The sequence below is a fragment of the Toxorhynchites rutilus genome, chromosome 1 (assembly GCF_029784135.1).
Source record: "Toxorhynchites rutilus septentrionalis strain SRP chromosome 1, ASM2978413v1, whole genome shotgun sequence".
NCBI classification, from domain to species: Eukaryota; Metazoa; Arthropoda; class Insecta; order Diptera; family Culicidae; genus Toxorhynchites; species Toxorhynchites rutilus.
In genome coordinates this window covers 132617495-132644629 of record NC_073744.1, presented here as the reverse complement: position 1 = coordinate 132644629, position 27135 = coordinate 132617495, and the positions used below count along the sequence as shown (strand labels likewise).

General features: G+C 39.8%; 1 protein-coding gene across 10 annotated transcripts in view; it reads left to right on the top strand.

The window, feature by feature from the left end:
* LOC129770883 (PH and SEC7 domain-containing protein) overlaps window positions 1-27135 on the top strand; it is a 243023-nt gene that overhangs the window by 169237 nt on the left and 46651 nt on the right. The window lies entirely within an intron of this gene.

Genomic DNA, 27135 nt, shown 5'->3' with positions numbered 1-27135 from the left:
TTCCAACAACGAACAATATCGCAAGAGCTACTTCTTTGAAAGATTTTTGTTTAATGATAATGTTTATTTTATTTCTAATATCTTGATATATTAGGTTAGCATTTTCGGCAAGCAATAACAATTCTTCGGCCTCTTTATTGTGTACGAGAGGGTCTACTATTGTTTTAATATCTTCAGCTAATTTTTCAGCTTCTGCGAGCTTGGTTCTCAATGTAGCTTTTCTTAACTTTTTAGTTTGCTCGGATCGCAGTGATTTTGCAATTACTTGTAGTTTCTGTATTTTGTTTTCTATTAAACTTGCCATTAAATTAAAGGCGAAATTTTTATTTCTGATTTTATTGATGTCTACAATAAGTAGTCTTACAGCTTAGCACATATTTTACATGAACATTTTGTGTTTTTTTTTTCATTAACAATTTTTAAATCAAAAATTTTATTTTTTTCATATTTTACATCTCATAATTGACTTACCATCTCTGTCGGCGGTATCCTACTACGGTATCAGTAAGGGTGAGCTTTGTGCTAGGGGTCACATAAATGGTTGCTCCATGGATGTCTTCAATTTTGATATTGAAACCTCTTTTCGGCTGCTTCGGGTGTTGCTTCCTATATTGCCGCCATCCGATTTTTTCCACTAATGAGATGTGTTCCGCTTGGGCCTCCGCCTGGGCCAAGATGTCCTTGATGTTCTCGTTCCACATGTTTAGTTTTTCCAATGGTCACTAGTTCGTGTAATGGGTTTCTATTGGTTCGTTCACATGGGTGGTTAGCACAGTTTCGTTTATTAGTTCACTTTGGTCTAGTTGGCACGTCTTTGTTGATTAGTTCACTTTGTTCAAATTTTGAAAAAAATTAGTTCACTTCTGCCCTTTATACCTGGTTGAGCTGTGCCGCTCTCACTGCTCGGGAGGCTACTCTCTCCGAGTGATTCTTATAAAACGTGTGCATTAACCGCACAACACCGTAACCTAACGCGGCACCAGCAAGGATGCATAAAGCAATCGTTTGCGGTGAACTCGACACTGGGGCGCTCGACACTATCTCGTCTGCCGAGAAAAAGCCCATTTTTGAACGTTCACTGTTTCGTCAAAAAAAAATTGTTTGGTTTCACTCATAGCCGAAGATTCAGGCTAAAGTCTCGGTCGCCATGTGGGGGCTTTTCCATTTCGGGCTTCCGAAAGTATACAGCCCTGCGCTGACAACCGTTTGACATAGCTGTCAACCAAAGCGTCATATCGTTAGTTGAATGTCTGCCATTTTACAATATGGATCGTTTTAGTATCGCACAACGTGTTAATTTTGTTAAATTATACTATAAAAATGATGAAAACCCGGCAAATGTTTTTCGAGCATTACGGACGGATTTTGGTCGCTAATGTAGTGCGTAAATTCGAACAAACTGGATCCGTAGCGGATATTGTGAAACCTGTGCATCATCGTAATGTGCGTTCGGTCGAAAATATTGCTGCTGTTGCTGCCAGTGTGGAGGATGACCCGAATGTTTCGATTCCACGGCGTGCTCAGCAATTGGGCTTGTCAAACACATCATTGTGGCGAATTTTGCATTTGGACTTGCACCTACATCCATATAAAGTACAACTGGTACAACAATTAGAGCGTGGTGACCATGGAATGCGTCGGTCATACGTCGATTGGGTGAACGAACAACAGCAGCAAAATGCTGAATTATCGCATCAAATTTTCTTCAGCGATGAGGCACATTTCGAGCTCGATGGCTATGTGAACACCCAAAATTTCCGTATATGGGTCTCAGAAAATCCACACGTGATTGTTGAGAGGCCATTGCATCCGCCAAAAGTCACTGTTTGGTGCGCATTATGGTCTGGTGGAGTCATCGGGCCGTATTTCTTTGAAAATGAGGACGGCGAGACGGTAACTGTGAATGGTGAGCGCTATGGCCGCATGTTAACCGATTTTTTTGCCACAAATTGAAGATATGGATACGGATAACATGTGGTTTCAGCAGGACGGTGCCACGTGCCACACAACACGACCGAACATGGCCATATTGCGAACGAAATTTGAGGGACGCATAATTTCGCGTTTTGGTGATGCCAATTGGCCGTCCAGATCATGCGATTTGAACCCGCTAGACTTTTTTTTTGTGGTGTTATGCGAAAGACCGTGTCTATGCCAACTCTCCGCAAACTCTTGAACATTTGAAAGACAACATTCGTGAAGTTATGACCGAGATACCGCCCCATTTGTGCCGAAAAGTCACCGAAAATTACCGGTTCCGGATCAAGGTGTGCGAGGAAGCCCTAGGTGGACATTTGAATGATGTTGTATTTCACACATAATGGCATAAACCAAACTTTGATTTGAAATTAAAGTTTCATCGAAATTCGAATTCTAAGTGGGTTTTATTTCAATTTACTTTCGGAATTTAAAGTTGGAAAACCCTGTATATCTGAAGACTGTCTATCCAGAAAAGAAAATGATTTATCCATTAGCATTCACTCAATAGACTTATAATTGATGTGGTTGAGGCAGGTTATTTTCGTATTTAGTAGACAAAACGGTGAAAATATGAAACCAAGGCATGTCAGCGGTTTTTCTCATCAAAAAAAAAATCAGTTTCATCGACCAATGGGCTATTGGAAATTCCAGTTATAGCTCAACCACCTGGAGACCGATAAATTTCCCCGCGTTCAATTATCACTTCATATTCGATAAAAACCGGGGAGAAAAAGCGATCAAGCGGTTTTTCACTGGCCGTGAAACGGTCCACGGGAGCACGGGTTTTTTGCTGCTGTTTTGACGCAGAATGCGAAATGATAAAATCTGTTGGCGAAACAATGCCCTGAATCGTGACTACACCCGTGATTCAAAATCTGCGCTGACCCGATTCGACGAGTGATGGTTAGGGACACACCATGCGGGTTTTTCTTCCATATTGGTGGTCCCCTTGTTTTTCACCTGAATCTCGCCTCAATGCCGCTGCTGTTGAGATAAAAACGCGAGAACATTGCACGTTGATATCGGTTGGTATATCTAACGGTTGCTATTATCTCGTGGTTTGAGCATCGGAAAAAGAGTGTTGACGGTATTATCTGAGACGATATGCCTGGCAGAGGTAGGTGACGAAGAGGTAAACCAATTACCACTCATTCAAAGCCTATTGACATCAATAGGTTGGCAGTGATGTGACCACACGATGCATGAATGAATGAATAAATGGACAAGTGGAGGAACACAGTTGTCTGATAATCACTTGGCTGTCAAGCTAGGCTTTACAGGCTTAAAAATAGACAGAGGAACATTTTCACTGGTCTTTTGATTTTTTTTTTTGTATTTAGAGTTTATTGCACTGTTTTTTTACAGTTTCGATTGTCGATTGCACAGAAGTGCAAGAAGAAAAAATCGGAAAACCATTTTTGAATACAAAAACATTGTTCAAATTCGACTGTCCTTTGGCACATGTAATAAATATATACTTTACACGGAATTGGACGCGGAATTGTAAAAACGTACATCATATTGCTAGATACAATTGCCGGATTTCATCATGAGATATGACGGATTTCGCGCCAACTCGTAAATATGAGCAACAACCTCTCCGAATTCATTCAAATTTTGTAGATGTGGAGATATAAGCTTATGAAGATTCTTTGCAGACTCATTTTGTTTCCAAAACTATGACTGACTGTTCTCTTTTGTTTTTTTTAATAAAGCGTTATAAAAATGTGTTCTAATTGTCTGAAATTTAATAATAAATGAGAAAATTTTTGATTGAAATGTTACACTGAAGTAAAAGATTTTAAAAATTAATGTTATGCATGTGAAAAAAATCTAACAACTTATCTATGAACATAAAAAAATAAAGAATACTTGACTACAGAATAGCACTTTTCATTCTCCAGCCATTTTCGTTTGTGATTTTTTTTTTCGGTGTAGAACTTCAATTATGATTTTGTCATATTTTTATGAAAATTCAGTTCAAAAGGGTGAAGTTATTGGAAAAACTTTCCTCCTTACATATGCCCATTTTGCGATGTATGGCCAATTTGTAACCCCGTGTATAAATATAAAAAATATCAAAAGTTTCGTGCGGCCACAACATCACATTTTTTTTAATTTTTTTTATTAATTCGTTTATTTTTACAGGCTCAGTTACTTAAGTTTAAAGGAGCCGAATTCTTAAATATAATTTAAAACTATATATATAAACAATTTTTCTTACATCTATGGTTAGTAAGGTGGAAAACCGATTACTCGCGGTGTACTCGAGTTTAGGAGGGTGACATATTTTTAGGAGAAGGATGGGGTATAAGGAAACTGTAACAATGTTGATGAACACTCAATTCTTAAATCTGTTCGTATATCTATAGTGTTTTTACATTTCAACTTATTCTACTATTTATAGCAAGGGGTCGAATTACCCGCAAAGGAAGGAAAGGAGGGTATAAGGACATAGGGACAATCACACACGAAGATCGATAGCTTTAAGGAAAACATATATATGGGACATGTAATCAAGGTCTAACCGAGCCAACACATCTCTCACCGGCACATTGGGCTGTCTTCCTCGGGCCCGAAGGGAGTTTTCTAAATTCGATCTGGCGGCCAGATACACCTCGCACGACCAAACAATGTGCTCGATGTCGTGATAACCTTGGCCACAAACGCAGAGATTGCTGCTGGCAAGATTGAAACGGAAGAGTAGTGCATCTAACGAACAGTGATTGGACATGAGTCGGGAGAAGGTGCGAATAAAGTCCCGACTCAAGTCCAGACTTTTGAACCACGGTTTGAGGCTAACCTTAGCGATAATCGAGTGAAACCACCGGCCCAATTCATCTTCATTCCACTTGCGTTGCCAGTTAGCAATGGTATTTTTGCGGACTAAAGAATAAAATTCATTGAAGGCGATTTGACGCTGATAAATGTCGCCTTCAATTGCACCTACCTTTGCTAATGAGTCAGCCCTCTCATTACCCGGAATTGAGCAATGTGAAGGGACCCAGACAAAGGTAATGACATAACAGCGTCTGGATAAAGCACTCAAAATTTCTCGTATTCTCTCAAGGAAGTACGGCGAGTGCTTTTCCGGCCTCACTGAACGGATAGCTTCGACAGAGCTAAGACTATCCGTTACAATGTAATAGTGTTCAACAGGTCGTGAGGCGACGCTGTCCAGCGCCCAATGAATTTCTGCCAATTCAGCAATATACACTGAGCAAGGATTCTGAAGACTGTGTGAGGTGCTAAAAAATACGTTGAACACTCCAAATCCTGTGGACTCATTCATAGAGGACCCATCAGTAAAGTACATATTATCACAATTGATACGCCCATACTTTGCATTGAAGATCGTAGGAACGAACCCCAATCTAAGATAATCTGGATTTTCATGGATTTTCTCCTTCATGAACAGATCGAAATGTACAGAGGAATTGATGTAGTCAGGAAAACAAACACGGTTGGGAATATACGAAGAAGGAACAACCTGCATAGAGGTGAATTCATGATATGAACTCATGAATCCAGAATGAAAATTTAGCTCGATCAATTGCTCAAAATTTCCGATCACCAATGGATTCATAACCTTACACCGAATGAGGAACCGAAGAGATAATAAATTGAAGCGATCTTTTAGTGGGAGTACGAACATCATGAGTGATTCAAAATATTTCAGAGTGGGAACTTTGATGTGGGGAACGAGGAGCGTGAAAAACCCTTGACGATGCCGAAAACCGGTGAAAATGTTAATTGTGAACGTTACCGAAAACTGCTGACTAAAAGGTGTTCTACTACAAAAAAGCGGCCGAAATATCTCAGAAAAGGCAACAAAAAGTGATTTTTCTTTGTGACAATGCCCCGTCACACCAAGCAAGACTGATCAGGGAAATGGTTGAGCGAATCACTTAAGATCAACTACCGCGTATTCACCAGACGTGCAGCAGAACAATAAAGCGTTTATTTATGAAAAGATGTACCTAATATATAACCGCAAGGTTGACGTAGGACTACCGATGGCTTAATAAGCATTTGAGTGTATTGATTAAATTCTTTATGAAACCTGTGATTGAATGTAACAATATCCGAATTCAATTGCAAACAAATCCCAATTTAGGGCAATTCATGCATTGTAATAGATTACATCCTTCGTTGCAAGTTTGGCGTATGGCATGATGCCTTGTTTATTTCATTCATTTATTGTGGACTTCAGAAATATGTGAACGGAAGAATGGCTAGACGATCAATGTATTTTATATTTCCCTCTGAAGTTATTGCATCTCCCAAGTGTACGTACTTTTCGAAGCGGAGCTGACGCCAGCTGTATACAGATTTGCGTGATTTCAATAGTCTGTGAGGCAAAGCAATTTTTAAGCTGTTGAAACAGGTTTCCAGGTCAATAATTAACAATCATATAACTCTTGGACATTTTCTCTTTCAAATAAAGTGATTATCATACCACTCCGTTCAGCCGCCAAAGAGTTTTTACGTTCAAAACCTTGCACTCCAAACGTCACGCTCTCGTTTTCGAAACTTGGAACCTACATCCCGGTACAGAAATGAAAGACGTAAGCCTACGCCAAAACCGTTGTCAACGCAGGACTACGAAAATATTGCCGACGAGAGCAAACATTATAGTAATTCAAGAGCGAAACTTTTTAGTATAAATATTTGGAGGCAATGGTTGATGTATGAATGTTTGAACTGCATAATTTTTTTTTTAATTAAATCGTTTATTTTTACAGGCTCAGTTACATAAAGGGTGTGTCACATCAAATTGCATCACGGAAAAAACGCCGTAGAAATTCGCCCAGTAGACCGATTTTTGAAAATTTTAGACAGTAAAATAAAAACTATTAAACAACTTTTGGCATTTTTTTTTATTCATACTTCGAGCCCAAGCCCGTATGCTCGCACCTTCCTCTTTACCCCGTCCTTAAGGTTCTGTACAACGTCAAGTTGTATTTTTTTTTGAACAGAAATCCATTTTCTCTTGAAGTCCGCCTCCGATTTGACAACTTTTGGGTTCTTCCGGAGGGCCTGCTTCATAATCGCCCAATATTTCTCTATTGGGCGAAGCTCCGGCGCGTTGGGCGGGTTCATTTCCTTTGGCATGAAGGTAACCCCGTTGGCTTCGTACCACTCCAACACGTCCTTTGAATAGTGGCACGAAGCGAGATCCGGCCAGAAGATGGTCGGGCCCTCGTGCTGCTTCAATAGTGGTAGTAAGCGCTTCTGTAGGCACTCCTTAAGGTAAACCTGCCCGTTTACCGTGCCGGTCATCACGAAGGGGGCGCTTCGCTTTCCGCAAGAGCAGATCGCTTGCCACACCATGTACTTTTTGGCAAACTTGGATAGTTTCTGCTTGCGAGTCTCCTCCGGAACGCTGAATTTGTCCTCTGCGGAGAAGAACAACAGGCCCGGCAGCTGACGAAAGTCCGCTTTGACGTAGGTTTCGTCGTCCATTACCAGGCAATGCGGCTTCGTCAGCATTTCGGTGTACATCTTCCGGGCTCGCGTCTTTCCCACCATGTTTTGCCTTTCGTCGCGGTTAGGAGCCTTCTGAACCTTGTATGTACGCAGGCCCTCCCGCTGCTTGGTCCGCTGGACGAATGAACTTGACAAATTCAGCTTATTGGCGACATCCCGGACCGAACTTCTCGGATCACGTCTAAACTGCTTAACTACGCGCTTGTGATCTTTTTCACTGACGGAGCATCTATTTTTGCCGTTCTTCACCTTCCGGTCGATGGTTAGGTTCTCGAAGTACCATTTTAGTACTCTGCTGACCATGGATTGGACGATTCCCAGCATCTTACCGATGTTCCGATGTGACAACTCCGGATTCTCGAAATGAGTGCACAGGATTAATTCACGACGCTCTTTTTCGTTCGACGACATTTTTCCAAATTTACGAAAAATTGACAGTGAAGCATGGCCAACGTGATCTATACACTTTTATCTGATTATAAGCGAAAGCTGAAGATATAATTCCTAAAAATTAAATTTCTACAGCGTTTTTTCCGTGATGCAATTTGATGTGACACACCCTTTAAGTTTAAAGGAGCCAAACTCCTATCTGTATTGTTACAAGTTTATATAAACATTTTTCATTAATTCTAATGTTAATGAAGTAGTGAACCGCTTACTCGCGGTTTGCTCGAGTTTAGAAGGGAGACATTTTTTTTTCAGGAAAAGGAAGGGATATAAGGATATGTTGACAATGTTCACACTCACATTCATCATACTCAATTCTTAAGCCTATGTTCTATCTAATATGTATTTACATTTCACCTCATTCTATTGTTAGTAAGAAGGAATTTGATTTCTCGCAAAGGAAAAGGAAAAGGAGAATATAAGGATATAAGGACAATCACACACGAAGATCGATAGCTTTTAGGAAGACATATATTTGGGACATGTAATCAAGGTCTAACCGAGCCAACACATCTCTCACTGGCACATTGGGCTGCCTTCCTCTGGCCCGAAGAGAGTTCTCTAAATTCGATCTGGCAACACCTCGCACGACCAAACAACGTGTTCGATGTCGTGGTAACCTTGGCCACAAGCACAGATATTGCCATCGGCAAGATTAAAACGAAAGAGTAGTGCGTCTAACGAACAGTGATTGGACATGAGTCAAGAGAAGGTGCGAATAAAGTCCCGACTCAAGTCCAGACTTTTGAACCATGGCTTGAGGCTAACCTTAGGGATAATCGAGTGAAGCCACCGACCCAAATCATCTTCGTTCCACTTACGTTGCCAGTTAGCGATGGTATTTTTTACGGATTAAAGAATAAAATTCATTGAAGGCGATTTGACGCTGATAAATATCGCCTTCAATTGCACCTGCCTTTGCCAATGAGTCAGCCCTCTCATTACCCGGAATTGAGCAATGTGAAGGGACCCAGACAAAGGTAATGACATAACAGCGTCTGGATAAAGCACTCAAAATTTTTCGTATTCTCTCAAGGAAGTACGGCGAGTGCTTTTCCGGCCTCACTGAACGGATAGCTTCGACAGAACTAAGACTATCCGTTACAATGTAATAGTGTTCAACAGGTCGTGAGGCGACGCTGTCCAGCGCCCAATGTATTGCTGCCAATTCAGCAATATACACTGAGCAAGGATTCTGAAGACTGTGGGAGGTGCTAAAAAATTCGTTGAACACTACGCCCACACTTTGCATTGAAGATCGTAGGAACGATCCCCGATCGATGATAATCTGGAATTCCATGGATTTTATCCTTCATGAACAGATCAAAATGTACACGAATGTATACGAAGATCAACCTGCATGGAGATGAATTCATGATATGAGCTAATGAATCCAGAATGAAAATTTAGCTCGATAAGCTGCTCAAAACATCCGATCACCAATGGGTTCATGACCTTACACCGGATGAAGAACCGAAGAGATAATAATTTGAAGCGATCTTTTAGTGGGAGTAGGCCTGCCAAAACCTCGAGACTCATGGTATGCGTTGAGGGCATACATCCCAACGCGATACGGAGACAAAGATACTGAATTCGCTCGAGTTTAATGACGTGTGTTTTGGCAGCTGATTGAAAACAGAAACTGCCATACTCCATCACTGAGAGAATAGTTGTTCGATACAACATTATAAGATCTTCGGGATGGGCTCCCCACCAGGTGCCGGTAATTGTACGGAGAAAGTTTATTCTTTGTTGACATTTTTTACTCAGATACCTAATATGGGCCCCCCAAGTACATTTGGAGTCGAACCATACCCCAAGCTACTTGAATGACATAGCATGAGTGATCGGTTTACTGGTTTTGCTGGTGATGGGTTTTGCTGGTCTATACTTCCTAGAAAAGACGACCATCTCTGTTTTCTCCGTGGAGAATTCGATTCCTAGCCCAATGGCCCAGGTTGAAGAATTGTTCAAAGTATCTTGTAAGGGTTCTTGCAGGTCGGATTCGTTTGCTCCTACGACAGACACCACTCCATCATCTGCAAGTTGTCTTAGGTTTCAATTTTGTGTAAGGCAATTGTCAATATCGCTTACATAGAAGTTGTATAAAAGGGGCCTAAACATGAGCCCTGGAGGAGTCCTACACAAATAATGCTATGTAACAAATATCGCAGAACGTCTCTCTTTCTCTCTCTTCTCTTTTTTTCTCTCTTCTCTCTTTCTCTCTCTTCTCTCTTTCTCTCTTTTCTCTCTTCTCTCTTTTTCTCTCTTCTCTCTTTCTCTCTCTTCTCTCTTTCTCTCTTCTCTCTCTTATCTCTCTTCTCTCTTTCTCTCCTCTCTCTTATCTCTCTTTTTTCTTTCTTCTCTCTCTTATCTCTTTCTTCTCTCTCTTATCTCTCTTCTCTCTCTCTTCTCTCTCTCTCTTCTCTCTCTTCTTTCTCTCTCTTCTCTCTCTCTTCTCTCTCTCTTCTCTCTCTCTTCTCTCTCTCTTCTCTCTCTCTTCTCTCTCTCTCTTCTCTCTTCTCTCTCTCTTCTCTCTTCTCTCTCTTCTCTCTCTCTCTTCTCTCTTCTCTCTTCTCTCTCTTCTCTCTCTCTTCTCTCTCTCTCACTCTCTTCTCTCTCTCTCTTCTCTCTCTCTCTTCTCTCTCTCTCTCTCTTCTCTCTCTCTTCTCTCTCTCTTCTCTCTCTCTTCTCTTTCTCTCTCTTCTCTCTTCTTTCTCTCTCTCTTCTCTCTCTCTCTTTCTCTTTCTCTCACTCTCTTTCTCTCTCTCTCTGTCTCTTTCTCTCTCTTTCTCTCTTTCTCTCTATATCTTGCTCTGTCTCTTTCTCTCTCTCTGTCTCTTTCTCTCTCCTTCATATGATGTGCGGAAAAATTGGAAACTATAAACTATTTAGAAAAAATAACATCCGTCCGACACGGCACCACTAAACGGCAATGTTTGTTGAATTGATAGTGTTTTCTAATAAAAATAAATAAAACAATATCGAAGGGTGAGTGTTATGAGATATAAATGTTTTTAATAATCAATTGAATTTTTGAATAATGTTTTATTTTTGCAAACTACAGTCTTCGTTCCTCTCTTGGCTCAATCATTTAGTGTAACACAAGTGATTACTGTCGTTCATACAAGTATCTGAATAATCCACTCATATTTGGTTATATGTTCGTGAGAGATTACTTGCATGACACATTGTGTGTCATTCGATATTGATCGAAATCCAAACACTGCCTGTGGGTGAAAATGGATGTTTTTTCGCTCAAATCGGTGAATATTCCAATCTCTGACTCTAACTATCAGCCTTGGGAGAGGTAATTTAGGAGCTTTGCCGTTTCTACAGTCTGGTCGCTAGCTAAATGACTGATGAATCATGAATGAGGCGATCCTATCTTGTTCCACCAGCATCATTATTTCATATTTCGTAACTACCTAAATCTACCTTTGGCAACGCATAAAAACAACATGGTGTCTTTGTGGTGCAAAAATACAGGAGCACTCTCCACCAGATGGCATGAAAATCGACGCGGTGCTCTAACCGAACAAAATTGCATCACTGTGTGTGTTGGATTGATAGTACAAGAACGGAGAAACACGGTTCACTTACCTTGCTTAAGGGATAACTTCCCTTACTTCAAATGAAAACACAATTTATTTTTGTTTGGACGTTTCAATCTGCACTCCTCTGATTACATATTGTTTATCTAGGCAGATGATACATTCATTCAGTTCTGTGCCACTGAGAACGTTAGACGTGATCTGTTTTTCGAGAGCGATCTTTTTTGTTAACTTTCATAAAAATTAAACCGATAGTAATTATATCATACGGAAGTGAGGAAATATTTTTCGAATAAGTTGTTGGTGATAGAAAAGTAGGAGAAATGAACGGTCCGGAAGATCCGGATCCTGGCGATGGAAGTGGTGGCGGAACGCCACTAATCGGAGCGAAAAAACAATGGCTGACATACGAATACAAACAAACTGATACTGGACCATACAGGGTGATCGTTCAGCTGAACGAAACTCGTGATGAAGCACGAATCAACAAACTAGCTTTAGGCAAAGTTCTGGCGAAATCGAAGGAGTACAAGACAAACGTACTTAACCTCAAAGTTATGGGAAGGAACAAGATTTTGGTTCTAGTAAAAACTCCTGAAACCGCTAACAACATCCAGGATGACAAGACGCTACAGACACAAAACTACAAGGCTTACATTCCCAAACACTTCCTGACGGTATCAGGCGTTATTGCAGGAGTGCCGCTGGAAATGTCAATGGAAGAAATCATTGAAAACATAACCTGCAATGTTCCAATTGTGAGTGTGTCGAGACTACACAGGTATGAACAGGATCGCAAAGTGCCAACCACCCGAATCGGAGTTACGTTTCGATGCAACCAGCTGCCGTCGGAAGTCCGAATGTTCTGCTGCACTAACCTAGTGAAACCATTCATCAGCAAAGCGGTTTTCTGTCAAAAATGCTTGCGCTACAACCACCGCACAAACAACTGCAGATCACGACAACGATGTGAAACATGCGGAAGAAATCACGATGAGCAAGGTTACGAACAATGCGCCATGCCCGCAAGATGCCTGCACTGCAAGCAAGAGGGGCACAAATCCGGAGACACCAATTGCCCTGAACGTGCACGACAGAACAATTTGAAGGTTATTCTGGCAAAAACAAATCTTACCACACTCGAAGCGCAAGAACAGTATCCCATTTACACACAAAACCAGTACAGTTTGTTGGAGAACATCGAGGAATTTCCCTCGCTGTCGGAGTCGTACACAGAAATGTCTCACCATCCAAGCAAAACAGGTACGAAGCCGCAGGGTACACACACCGAAGAGAACATCAGGAGAATCTACGAACACGGAAGTCATTGGAAATCAGGTAGAAGTCTTCCAGGACAAGAAGAGGAAAACGGATCACGAAAACACAAATGGAGTAGCGTTGTTCAATCGCTACAAGACGGACGAATTTGAAAAGTTCCAGTGGAAACTAAACCATATTCGGGACGCGGTACAAAGAACTCAAGAAACGGGAAAACAAAGTACCGCCGGGCAGAGTTGCCTGCCCATGGATGATAACGAAGGACTCCAGTTGAATGAAGAACAAGCACAGGTAAGCCAGTCAGTAGGGAGTAGCGCAAAACACAAAAATGTAAAGAAAGCAATGCAATAACCAAAATGAGCTGTAAAATCTTTCAGTGCAATATACAAAGTTTGGAAAAGAATAAATCAGAGCTAGTCAGAGTATTAGTTAAAGAAGAGTATACAGTTGGAATAATTTCTGAATGTTGGACGAAACAACAATATGAAAATATTAAATACAAAATTCCGAGATACAACAATTACTATAGTTCAAGGTTAGATGGATACGGTGGTTCCATGATCGTAATCCATGAGGCAGTCAAAAATAGACCAATCGTAGTAGACTCTACGGAGGATATACAATGTGTAGGCAGGTATATGACCAAAATGGATGTAGCAATATTTTCAATATATGTTTCACCAAGTGCATCGGTCAACGAATTCAAAGAATTCCTGACAAAGTTATTCAAAAGCGTAGAAAAGTACAAAAAGGTTCTAATAGGCGGTGATTTGAACTCACATCATCATCTATGGGATCGTCACCACTCGGACGCGAAAGGGAGAATCCTTTTCGACTTTATCAATGACGAGGATATAATCCTGCTGAACAATGGTGAACCAACATACATACCAGCGGAGCTCAACAAAAAATCATCCACGATCGATCTGGTTATGGTCTCCCCAGCACTATACCATGATACGAAAATGGAGATTCTGCAGTACGGGATTGGCAGCAGACACCTTGTCATCCACATCACAATCAAGACTGAACAAACAACCACAAACAAATACTTTATCAACCGGAAACAAGTGACGGAACAATTAGGAAATTTGGACACAAAGCAAGTATACGGATGGGCCGAACTACAACAGAAAGCACGAAAAATCCAGAAAACAGCGAAGCAGAAGAACCGGTACGAACCGAAGTTTTGGTGGAGTACAGAAGTGGAAGAAGCATGGAGAAGCAAAAACGAAGCTAGGACCAAATTCAACAACAGTGGCAATCTAGAGGATTTAATGGAGATGAAAAGGAGAGAAAGTTTGTTCACAAGGTGCAAAAACAAACTCATGAGGGAGAAATTTTAAGAATACGTCAATGAGATCGACCCAAGCACGAGCAGTAAAGAGTTATGGAAGAAGATTAACGGACTAACGGGCAAAAAGAAGAAAATGAACCAGCCCTCGGTCGTACATGAAGACGAAGAAGCCGCAATCCAATTCCTGAATGCCAATTTCCCACGTGGGGACGACTACGGTGACTGTCTCTACAAGGAGGTCACGTACGACATTTTGAGCGTGGAAAAATGGAACGAAATTCTACATAAGAAGAAGAAGCCATCTGCAGCAGGCCCAGATGGCCTTAGCTACGAAATGTTAAGAAGTATAAAACCAGATGTTCGAGATAGCGAGATTTACGACCTCAACAGAATGTGGAAAAATGGTAGAGCTGATTTAGCGTTGAACAAAATAAAAGTAATTGCTATACCAAAACCGGGACGGAACCCAGAAATAATCAGCAACCTACGACCGATTTCCATGCTTAACTGCCCTTTGAAGATTATTAACTCGGCAGTACTAGGTGAACTCAATCAATTTATCCAGAAGAAGCGTGTGTTGCCGAATACATCATTTGGTTTCCGAAGACATAACTCTACCACAACATGCTTGAGCTACGTCACGAACCACATTAACGCTATCAAAAGAGAAGGTAAAGTAGCAGGTGCGATCTTCATTGATATGTCAAATGCGTACAACACCGTAAAAATAGGAACTCTGGAACAAATCCTCTTTGAATACGGTACTCCAATCGAATTTATCAAATGGATTGTGAACTTTCTTAAGGATAGAACAATCCAAATACAGGTAGGAACGAGGACAGTTGAAAGGACCGTCAGAGATGGACTTCCTCAAGGAGACGTTTTGTCCCCTGTATTGTTCAACATCTATACGGCACAGCTACACAATGGAATAACGGAAGGAGTAGTTCTGGTGCAATACGCCGACGACTTCATGGCGATAATCAAAGGTAAAAACTTCGAAGACGTTCAAAACCGCGGCCAGATCTTTTTGAACGAATTCAAGAGTAAAACTGAAAATTTGAACCTGAAAATAAATGAAATCAAAACAAAAGTCATGTTATTCCAGCTCAATAAAAAAGTTTTGAAGCTAAAGATAGGACACCCAGAATTGGAATCGGTGAACATGTACAAATACCTTGGGGTTACACTCGATCGTTCATTAACTTATGGAGCACATATAGAGGAGCTTAAGAGATGCTCCACTGACAGAATTAACATGCTGAAGGTCGTGAGCAGTACACGAAATGGAGGACACCCTCAAACCCTAAACATGCTGTACAACGCAATAGTTCGGAGCTACCTGGAATATGGGGTTTCGATATACGCAAACTCTTCAAAAACGAACCTGGAAAAACTCACGGTCACGAATAACGTTTGTTTGAGAAAAATAACGGGTTGTTCAAAAACAACACCAATTAACACTCTCTGCGCTATAGCCAGTCAACCACCCTTGCAATTTCGTCGGAAGTTAACAACGGCAAAGGAAATAGTTAGACACGCACAGTACTCAACACCAGTCTGGAGGCAGTTAATTGCCCACAACGACATACCAGCAGATAAGCAAACTTACCAAGAAGCGGTGTTCGAGGAGTACAAGGATGTTTTCAGCGAGATCTCACAAGTTGTATGGGTTCAACCAGACACAACAATCGTTCGAGTTGAATCAGAAATTGATGATCAACCATGGACTAAAAGAAATACATCAGCAAGAATCTTGAAGCAACTAGCACTGGGAAAAATTCACGGACAATACAAGTTCCACCGGAAGATCTATACGGATGCTTCGAAGGACAACGATCACTGTGGCATTGGAATCTACGATGACTACAGCAAGAGGATGATCAGCAGGAAACTAAATCACTCTGTATGTACGATGTCGGCTGAGCTGGAAGCGATTGGAGAAGCTCTACGGTATTTGAAGAGGAACCAGCTCAATAATGCTGTTATTCTTACTGATTCGAAGTCTGAATGTGAGTTCATCAGAGGGCAACTAGATGCAACAGAAAGGGACGAAATCATTCAGGAAATCCTGGAAACAGCCATAACAACCAACTCCTGTATTCAGTGGATTCCGGGGCACGTGAACCTGGAAGGCAACGAGATAGCTGATAGTCTGGCTAAAGCCGGGCTCCAGTCAAACGAGGTGATCCACAATCGGTTTTTACCACACGATGCAATCAACTGGATCAAGAACGACGTCACTGAAAAAATACAACAATGGTATGTAAACTACACTCAAGAACTTGGCAAAGGAAGAAAGTTTTTCAAACTGCAGACAGGGATTAATTCGAAATCTTGGTTCCATAACCTGCCACTAACCAACACCGAGATAAGAACCCTAAACCGTCTACTGGCCGGACACGATTATTCTCCATTCTGGCTGAGCAAGATGAAAATTAAAGATGAGTTCTACTGCCAGCTTTGCGACTGCCTTAACACATCAGAACACATAATTTTCAACTGTATTAACTACGTAACACACAGAGACAAACACAACCTTGACAAATATTTCTCAATCCAAGATGCTTTCGACGACAAAAACATTGATACTCTGAAAAACATTTGTAAATTTCTCAAAGAAATCGAAATGAAAATCTAAACCGCTCTTTGCACCTTTTGACAAGACGAAAATAAACAAAAGCTACTCCCAATGAAAAACTGACTGGCGTAATAGCAAGTGTGCTGTGCCATTTGACAGTGGGGATTGTCAAAGTCCCACGATTTAGAAGAAGAAGAAGAAGAGAAACACGGTTCTCCGGTGGAAATAGTTCTGAATAGAACTCATGAATTAACTCCTCTTGCTTGGTAAACGATGAAGTATAAACATAAACACACGCGTAATTTTATCGTTCAGGTTGTGACAGCAAAATTGAAACTCGTTTGCTGATGCCACCGATGTTGTTGCTGTTACGGGGCATGTCACTGTTGTTGTTGCTGCTTTGCTATCGCTCCAGTTGCTGATGTTGGATTTGATTACTCTGCTTGGTTCTTCTGGTGGGGTTAACTATTTCAGGTTATAGGAAGTGATTGATCGCTTCGCAGCGGGGCAGCTATTTTTGTGCATACTGGAATCACACATGCACATACAGGAGAATCACATAGGGGTGGGACCTGCGAGGCAATGTTTCGTTTCTCTTCAGGAACTGAGCCGTATGCGATACCTTCCATTCTTCCATTGTAAAGAGCAAATCCGTTGTATGTGCTGTCAGCATTAGGAAAGCCTGTTGTTTGCCCGCTGATCGGTGCGAGACTGAGGTTGACCACAGCAAACCCAATTTTCAAGTGGTGGCTTCTTTTTCTTAATATTTTTTCATTTCTCTTAAATAGAATGATGTTCACGGTGAATCGTTACGATTGTTTTCGCAGTAGTATTGATATATTAAAATAGAGTTTCGCTGTTATTTTAGTAGCTCCTTCTGGTCCTTTAAGGAGTACAAATTGGGCGAATCGAAACACGTCGAAAAAGCGTCAAAATATTATATAACATTAATTATTGATTTGATGTGTCCAAATGAACTTTATACAGGCTTCAGTCTTGATTAAAATTGGTAATTTCGAAAAGAAATGTGGACTTTTGTGGAGTGGGGTGGTTGTATAATAATTGTGGACAGACGAAAATGACAATGACTGCATACTTTCATTTATGCACTCATGGAATCAAACGTATCATTCAAAACAAAGACATCTCGTAAGATCTTGATCATGGAAGTTACTCGTCCGGAAAGTTCTCTAGTCACAATAAATGACTGCGGGAAATACTTGAAATGCTTTATTTATTCGCCATCGTCTCTTGTCCAGATTCTTCTACTTGCATTCGGACAAGTTTCCACGACGGGAATAAATTCCACAGAAATATATTTACTTTGCAAAAAGTAACTTCTCCAACCACTTAGTGCTTTACATAATGGCACGCGAAAATATGTTTGCCTCATTTGCATGCTAATGAGCAGTCAAACAGCAAACGGCAGAAAATAAAACAATGCGCACGACGTAAGGGGAAACCTCTTGTAGACTTTTCGCTAAATCCAATAAACACCGAAAGCGGTATACACTTCCGCTTCGATGTGTGCTGTACCGTATCTTCCATCTACTGTCAACAGATACACACCTTGTATCGGCTCCGCATACACTATATTTTAAGGCATAACAAACAAACAGGTTCAGCTCGTGCAATCAGACACCCAAAACACAGAAGGATTCAGGGGAGTACCAACAACCACAACCTGTGGTTATTATTACTTAATTTTTACGTTGCGTTGTCAGCGGCGAAGCCTTTGGTGTTTATGGTGTCACTCCGGTGAGAAACCCTTCTCCTTATGCCTCTGATGTCATTATAATGGACCGTGAAACAGCTTCACGACAGGTGGAGTTCAACTGTGTATTTGGTAGTTGAGCTAAGGATTTTTTTTGCGATTGGTATGAACCACTTCCATTATTGTTTCGATTTTCATGATGTTTATCGATAAAAATCTTTCTTAATTATTATCATTCCATCGTAGAAACTGCTTTTCATCCAAACAGTCTACGCTAAAACATGAAATTCGACCGAACCGTTGCGTTTGTGTTCACATACATCCCACTGCAGTCATCAACGCTGCGACGGAACGGAAAGCTCGTCGTCTCGCCTGTGAATCGCCGGGAGACCTAAAATAATTTCCCGACATGATTTTTCTGTCTCTTACACAACTACCCTGAAGCACAACAACGTCTGTCTCTCTCCTACGCCGCCACCGAACCATCTGATTGGTTCAATTTCGTCGAACCGAAATCTGGGTCAGCAGCATGCTAAGCGTTGCCCGTGGGCCTTCACCTCTGCTCCGACACCGGCTTCGAGCGATAGAGAGGGGATCGGGGATCAGCAGCTGCAGAGAGAACCTAATGAACAACAATTAGCCGATGATTTCTGTCTCGTTGCTGTTTTGTTGCTGTTTTCGTGAAAAATGAAAACGCAACCACCTCCGGTGTAACGTTCACCAGACACGGTTTTGGCCAAGGTTTTCTCCGTCCGTCTGCCCCACTAATGCGAGTGAGGCAAAGACGCGCAGTGAAAGAGCCAATTAGGGAGGAAACCAAGCGTCGTCGGAGAGTCGGTGATTAGTACCGACCGATGATGAAGTGAAACTGAGAATGGCTATTTCCGTAGAAATTGTATTAGAATGTGGTATCCATTATTGGATGAATACGAACGCGATAGTGATTGGTGGTGTAAAAGAAAGTCAATTTCGTTAATAAGCCATGATGCAAACAGCTGTGAGAAATTTAAAACGTAAAAGCATAATATTTCGTTATGTCAAAGCAAACCACTCGCATCTTCGCCGCAATTTCGTCGCTGTTCAGGAAGAAAACAAAATGCTGGTCACAAGCCAAAGCGGAAGCACCGCGCGTGCAGATGACCGCATGTGCGAAGTTCATGCGAATACACACGGGTTATTTTTGCATAGGATGCCCCTCCTCTACACTGTTCGAGGAAGAAAAACAGCTCACGTTTGTTGACAAGCGTCACGATTACCGTAGCGCACGCAAAAAAGGTGAACGATTGCGAGTGTCGTCCCTCGCGGTGGGATTCAAGGTTCGACCACCAACCAAACGTGAAGCGTCTTCCTTCCAATGCAAACGCTTTGTTTATTTCGTTTGAGTGGCCTACCCAGTGAGAGAGCAGACCGGTTTGATCCGTTGTTGTTGTTATTGACTGTAACTGGTTTCAAACAGGCTCTTGTTAATGAGCTACTCCTACGGTTGTGATTCACAAACATACGCCGGCAACCCCCAGTGCTAGCGAAATTTTGTAAACAAACTTTTGAACGACTTATTTCGGCTCATGAAGATGGTGATCGATTTTTATTCAAGCAGCTAAGAAAAATAAAGTTCACAAATCCTTCAGAAAGATTCGATTTGGTTGAGTAAAGCTGCTCAGAATTCCATCTTAGATTGGAATGAAACTTTGCATACGCTTCCGTCCAAGGGAGAAAATGTTGTTCTCAAATATGAGTAATTATTTGAAAATGGCGTAGGTGTTTGAGAGCAACTGAACAATTGAACTTCAATTGAGAAAATTAAGGTTTGAATCTAGTTAAATGGATAGAAAGACTGTCAAATAGCGATAAGATGTGGAAAATTGATAAGGTTCGAGACGGAACATTTTTTTGAAAATTTGATTTTCTTCAAAATAAGTTGAAAACGGGCGGAGCTCGAATTGCAATGTTTCCTCTCTTCACATTAACCGTAGATCAATTATCGTATCGCCGCTATGGTGTGAAGTTTGGACAAGTAAAAAACACTGACAAAATAGCGATCATTTGAAAAACTAAATGGTTTTAGCACGTTTTTTTGTGATGATTCATTTTTTTTAAATAGTATGATTTTAAGAAATATATTACTTTTATTGGTTTACACGACAGCGAGATGTATAAAGATCTATTCACATCAATTTTAGAATAAATTGTTTCAGTAGAACTTGAGATATCTTGTACGCCAGCTCGACAAAACTCGTTTCGAGAAAAACGCGTTTGAAGTTTTACGTGAAGGCCATATTAGACACCATACAAACGGCATCACCAAAATGTCTGAAACTCGGTAAATAATGGGATTCTCGAGAAGTTTTTTTTTTCTAGGGTATATTCTTGAATGTATGAACTTCAGAAATATGAAGAAATTTTTTTTTTCAAATTTCTAGACTAGAATACCCCTTCAACCGTTTACGGATTAGGGAATTATAATGTATAGCATATCAATGAAATCTTAAAGAATTTTCGATTCGATTGGTATCCAAATCATCGAAACTCGTTCGTAGCTAAAATTCTTATTGACGTTAACATTTTTCCATAAAACGTGACCTGTTTTTGAATCGTAATCCTACGTTAATTTTTTTTCGAATAAAAAAAAATACTGCATTCGATAAAAACGAGAATATGTAATGTTCGATACGAAACGAATTGTCCACGTATGCGACGAAAAGAACTAACTTCTGTAGTTGTGTCCACGGAACGCATGTGGGCTAGAGTTAAATATATTTGCATAAAGTTGGAATGTTGTTCATGAATCTTTTTTTTTTCTATTATGAAACGTACAACAAGTTGTTCAGATTCAGTTCATTTGTAGATTGCAGCAATTAACTTCTCACACACCATTTTTTCATAAGTTAGGTCTCGATTTTCTTCTATTGCGTTCATTCTGTTGTCGTTTCAATTTAGTTTGGAAAGCAGAATCTTTCACTGACGATTGAAACTGTTCGAATGGGTTATATCTATTGTCATCGTCCAATTACTTAATTTCGCAAAACACGCTCGCAGCTACTTAATTGAATATTTTATCTATTTCCTTTTACAAAAATTGATTCTCCCAGACCGCCTTCAAAACAAAGTGGTATCAGAAGAGATTAAGGAGAGCATAACAGTCACAATTACCACTACACCACCGGTACCGGCATCTGATTACGCGTGGCGAATTCACAACCTTTAATCTCGCCATTTTTATTAGTTCAAATGAGTATGGTTTGAATACAATCTCAAAAACTTCGTTTGAATATAAGCTACTCGAAAAAGACGATTGGAAACATCGCTTCAGTGTGAACGTGATCGTGACGCGAAAGGAGCGTGCATGAAGGAGAAACAGATATTTTCTTCATTAAGCGTGAATAGTTAACAGCAGTTTGCTGAACCAAAGTGTATAAGCTGCTACTCGAAATGCGGTAGGGTGATTATTGTTGAGTGATGATTCTCCAATCAGCCAAAGTGAATTTGTCAGGTCCAGGCAGAACAATAACAAACACAAATCTCCACTGATGATCTGTCCACTTTTCAAACAATGTCCAACGTGATAAACATGTCATGCCGCGAACACATTTTCTTGATTTTAATTTACAGTAACTTCTGTTTCTGATAATCACCTTATTACTGTTATTATTTTAAAATGAAACGTAAATTTGATATAATAAGAACTTTTTATGCGGAAGACCGATGGTTTGCATAGATTTGTCGCTTGGAACGCATCGGAAGTCAAACTCACCATTCGACGGGTTTCTTACATCGATGTGGTACACTAAAACACCACCGAAGAATCTGTTCCTACGCACGCACATAAATCCATACTCTGGTAACAAATAAAGAAGCTAGAGGATTGATGCATCGAAATACGACCAAAGAAACGAATAATGATTTGTCCTACAGAGAATGCGCTACCTAGCAAACATTAAATCGTATAATACATTCCATACATTTATACATTTCATGCTATTTCCTCTGAAATACAATTTATAATCAGGAATGACGTATTCGATTGCATCTCTTTCGTATTATATGTACGAGTTTTAACTGTTCTAGAATTATATTTCAGATAGCAGTGAGGGATAGCTTGTGATTGATAACCCAAACAACTGGTGTTCGAATCCCATTGAAGCAATTTTCTTGAGCATAACCACCACTCATTTTGAACATTTATATCCCCCTAAGAGTCCATCTAATAATTTCCATTTCCACAAACATGAATGTTCTAATATATACAATTGGCGATTCGTGAGGCTAAACATTTTACGTAAATATTTTTTGCCATTTGCTTTTTTTCTGCACCTGCAATATGACGTATGACCAAATATGGGATATATGATGCCGTATATACGCTAGTTATACGATTTTATGTTTGCTGGGTGCGAAAGCGTAATATTTGTGCAAGCCATAAGCTACGTATTCTGCAGTTCGACGTATGTTTAAGATGTGGTCGAAACATATTTGAAGACGGTACATTTCGATGTTTCAGCCCCACCCCCACGTATTCTCCGGATATTGTTTTCCCAGTTAGATTTGTGTAGACATGAATAATTCAAAGAAACATTACCTCGTTGAGAGACAAGCCATTGATTAGATGTTTAACACAAATTACCATAAAACCCAAAATGAAGTTCTAATTGGATTATTTCTTCTCTTTCATCTTTCAGGTACGTGGTTCCGAGATCATGGATAATTGGTAAAATGAATAATATTCATCTCATCTGTTCTTCTTTTTTTCAAAGTACATTCTAGAATGTTAAGAGTCAATAGGAACTTGTGTTACAAAAAAGTGGCAAAATTATACGTCTTTAAGCAACGATTTAGAAAAAAAATATCTCAAATATCACACAATGTGTATGATGTGTGATATCAGCATTAGGGAAGACTATTGTCTGCTCGCTATCTGGAGCGAAATTTTGATTCGATGATAATGAGTTGAATTACACTTCTCAGTCCAATCGCATGGTGATTGGTCATGACTAATGGTGATTCGGAATCGCGAATGGCATCAAATTTTTTTTTGAAAACCCCGATTTCGATTTTCAGAAAACTTAAGTTTTGACATCTGCGACAATAATAATTAACGTCCGAATGAGCTAATGTTTTGCATAGGGTTTTTCATCGTGCAAATCAATATTCCGCAGGAAGTTCCGTATGAAAAATCGATATGACCGTTTTCATCGACACCCTAAACCATACGTTTTTCCTCGTATTCCGAAGAAAGCAAAAAAAAAGTCCCAGAGTGTCGATTCTGACAAAAAAAAATCGAGATGACAGTAGATCTCGACGTTTTATGCAATTTGAAGACATTTGGCATGAAAAAAATCGAAAACCTCGATTTCCTTTACTCCCTCCTTGGGTGATTTTTCAGTTATCAAAAAACTCAAACTTTGACGGCTGTGCGACACTAGTAAATGAAGCCCGATTGAGCTGATATTTTGCGAAGGGTAGTTTTTCATGGGAATCAACATTTTTACCCAAGTTCCCTTTGAAAAACCGAGATGGCCATTTTCATTGGCACTCTAATGAACATTGTACCTAGCAGCTACATCAGTTGCTCATTATTGACAGCATAGATAGGTAAGCACAGAAATGTACGAAATAAATGTATGGGGAAATGGGAATGCTTTTGATTTTCGTCAATTTTAATTTTGATTTTCCTCAATTCTAAATGCTCTGCGGTTTTCTGATTCTGTTGCTATCATTAAGTCAAAATAAAAAAATCATTAAAATTCGTTCGCAGCAAAAATAGTTATTAACCTTAAAACTATATCATGAAAACGTGACATGTTTTCTGATTTTTTAATCAAAAAAACGTATTCTTCCCTAGAACAACAATCTTAAAGCGCGTCCACATTATGCCGAATATTGCCGATCGGTCTGTACCAGGCGGCATATTCGATTCGTTATGTAATGTGGACGCGGTTGCACGAAGCCGAAGCCGCCACGAACAACACATGGAGCACAATGCCGTCAACGCTAATTTAATTCGTTTTGTTTTGGTTCGACATTCTTTGATCCGGACTCACTTGTTTCGGCTTGATTCGAGTCGGTTTTCTGCACGCCGGCCAGTGTTGCCACATATACAGTTTTTTCTGTAATGATACAGATTTTCAGCATGTTTTTTGACCAAGAATCTGTATATACAGATTACAGATTCTTGGATATCCATGCAGATTTTATACAGATTTTGTAACAATAATAATTTTTAAATATTTGATCATTTTACGCAACAATCAACAAACACAATCAGACAATTCGAACAGTACTGAACTGAACTATTTTTGGTACTGTCAAATGTGTCAAATATAGTAGTGATGGAAATCATATTTTTTTCGCAATATAATGCGAACAAAACAAAAGTTTGGAACTGTCTCGCTACAGAAATTGTGAACGCAACTATCGAGGGGGAAGTGCCTCAATACAGTTGTCAAACGACATCAAGGCTAAATTCTGCAAGACCATGTATGAACACCACTAGGAAAGTGAGCATTAAATGAATGTTCATAACGTGAAAATAAATGAAATAAACATTTTTTGTTGGTTTTCCCTCAAAAAAACATTTTTAAATGTTTTTTTTATTTTTTATTTGGCAAAATTATCTATGTATCTTAAACTCTTCATCTGAGATAGTACACATTTTTTATCAAATTGAACCTCTTTGCAAGAAAGAATTGCACGGTAAGCTTTTGCATAGGCCTGAAAATTGGAAAATAGTCTTTTTCAGAAAACTACTGGCAAGCTATACAAGTGATCACGAGCTTAAAAATATGGATAAGCAGACTAGCAAAATCGGCAATACAGATTTTCTGCAAAATCGCAAATTCGGCAATACAGATTTTCTATTTTCTCTACAGATAAAAAAAAATTTTTTAGTTCGGAAATACAGATTTCAATGTGGCAACACTGACGCCGGCAAGCCCGGGCGGCACGTCCACACTTATTCGGCTTTACCGGGCGGCCAAGGCCGATTGGCGTAATGTGGACGCGTCTTTAGACATTGATTATTCAGAAATGCAGTATGTCAATTTGATTTTTTCATAAAAAAATACAGAAAAAATTAAAGAATTTACACTGAAAAAAAAATATTTGAAAAATTGAAATTCATTTTTCTAAAAATTATTTGTTTTTAATTCTGAACGAAAATCATATGAATAGTCCATACAACTACCAACAAGTATCCCAAACATCGGAAGCAAGGCACAGTTACAGGGAAAAAGTTTTTTTTTAACAAGCATACGGTTATTTTATCTATTTATCAACAATCAACAGTATAAAGGGAAATATCATGAAAAAGGTTGGCTTCAGCTTCTAGATGAATTTTTTCATCATTATTTACTAACTCTACCTAAACAGCTTCACAATAAAGTAATGTGAACTATGTTTATGAATTCTTTATTATGCTTCGATTCGAAACAACGTCAAATTTTGAAAGTGAAATGAACGTTATATCGAAGTTTACCTGTAATTAGCTAATTCTATTCTGTTGATAAAAACATTTTATCTAATAATACCACAGACATTTTAACTTAAGTTTTCGTTTTCGTGTCGAAAAACATCTTCCAAACTTCTCTAAGTTTATAAAATCAAAACACAACAATATTATTTTTGAATCCCATGAAAAGTGCTGACCAGATAACCACTGGGCATCTCAGCAGCGTTCTACTGCAATATTTCGAATAGATGAGAACAATCTGTCGACATCTTTATGGTTTCATCTCAATTCATAACGAAATGCTGGCCAGATTACAGAAATGCAACAATACGGATCACTTCGGTAGTGATCCCCGATTTTTTAAATTATTCGTTCATTAGTTAATCGAATAGTTTTCAGCAGTTTGTTATTCGATACGATTAATCGACCCAAATAATCGATTAATCAATTAATCCTAACTCTGAGAGAAATAATTAGTTAGACTAATATTTCTCATTTGCTAGAAAGCCATGTGGAATCAAAAAAATGTTCATTCCGCCTGAAAATCAATTATTATCTTTACGCTCCCCTAAAATCGTAAACGAAGCTCAATTCGCGTTGACGGCATTGAGCTTCGTTTATGAACTTAAGGGAGCGTCAAAGATAGTGATTGATTTTCAGGAAAAACTGCAGCAGCCGTACGTTTTTTCCTCTCTGCGTTTGGATCGATTAATCGACGTAAATTATTCGTTCGCTTCGATTATTGGTTGTGCAGTATTCGTTCGATTAATAATCGATTTCTGTAGGAAGTATTCGATTAATCGATTAATCGAACGATTATCGGGGATCACTACACTTCGCCCTTACAATGAACACACCAACGCAAAAAATAAAATGTACGCATCTTTTGGGAACAGTTATAAAAGTATCAGGTGATGTCATGCCCGAGCAAGACCACGGCGGGTGGCATCAAAACATAGTAAAATTGTTTCTGCTGTTCCCTTATATTGTTGAAACCTCTCACCACTACAGTAATTCAGTTTATCATGAATGCGCTGTTTCATTGCGCCATCGAAAGGAAAAAAAATATGAACTCTCGCAGTCTGGTCTCAAATGTCCATAATTTTTCCTCGCTTTATCGGGGTCCCTCCGACAAGCGCTATCTCTCTAGAGTGAAGAAACAAGTTTTGTTGTGATGTTTTGAGGGTAGGAAACCACAGAACCGAGTTCCCACGTGTGAACAGTGCGTAGCCTCGCACTCGCGCATATGTTCGGGTCGTTGCTGCGCGCGTGGCCTTCTCTTTTTATCGCGTTGCGTTTCCGCTCGTGCTCTCTCGGTAGATAAACTGAAAGGGGGGGGGGGGGGGGGGC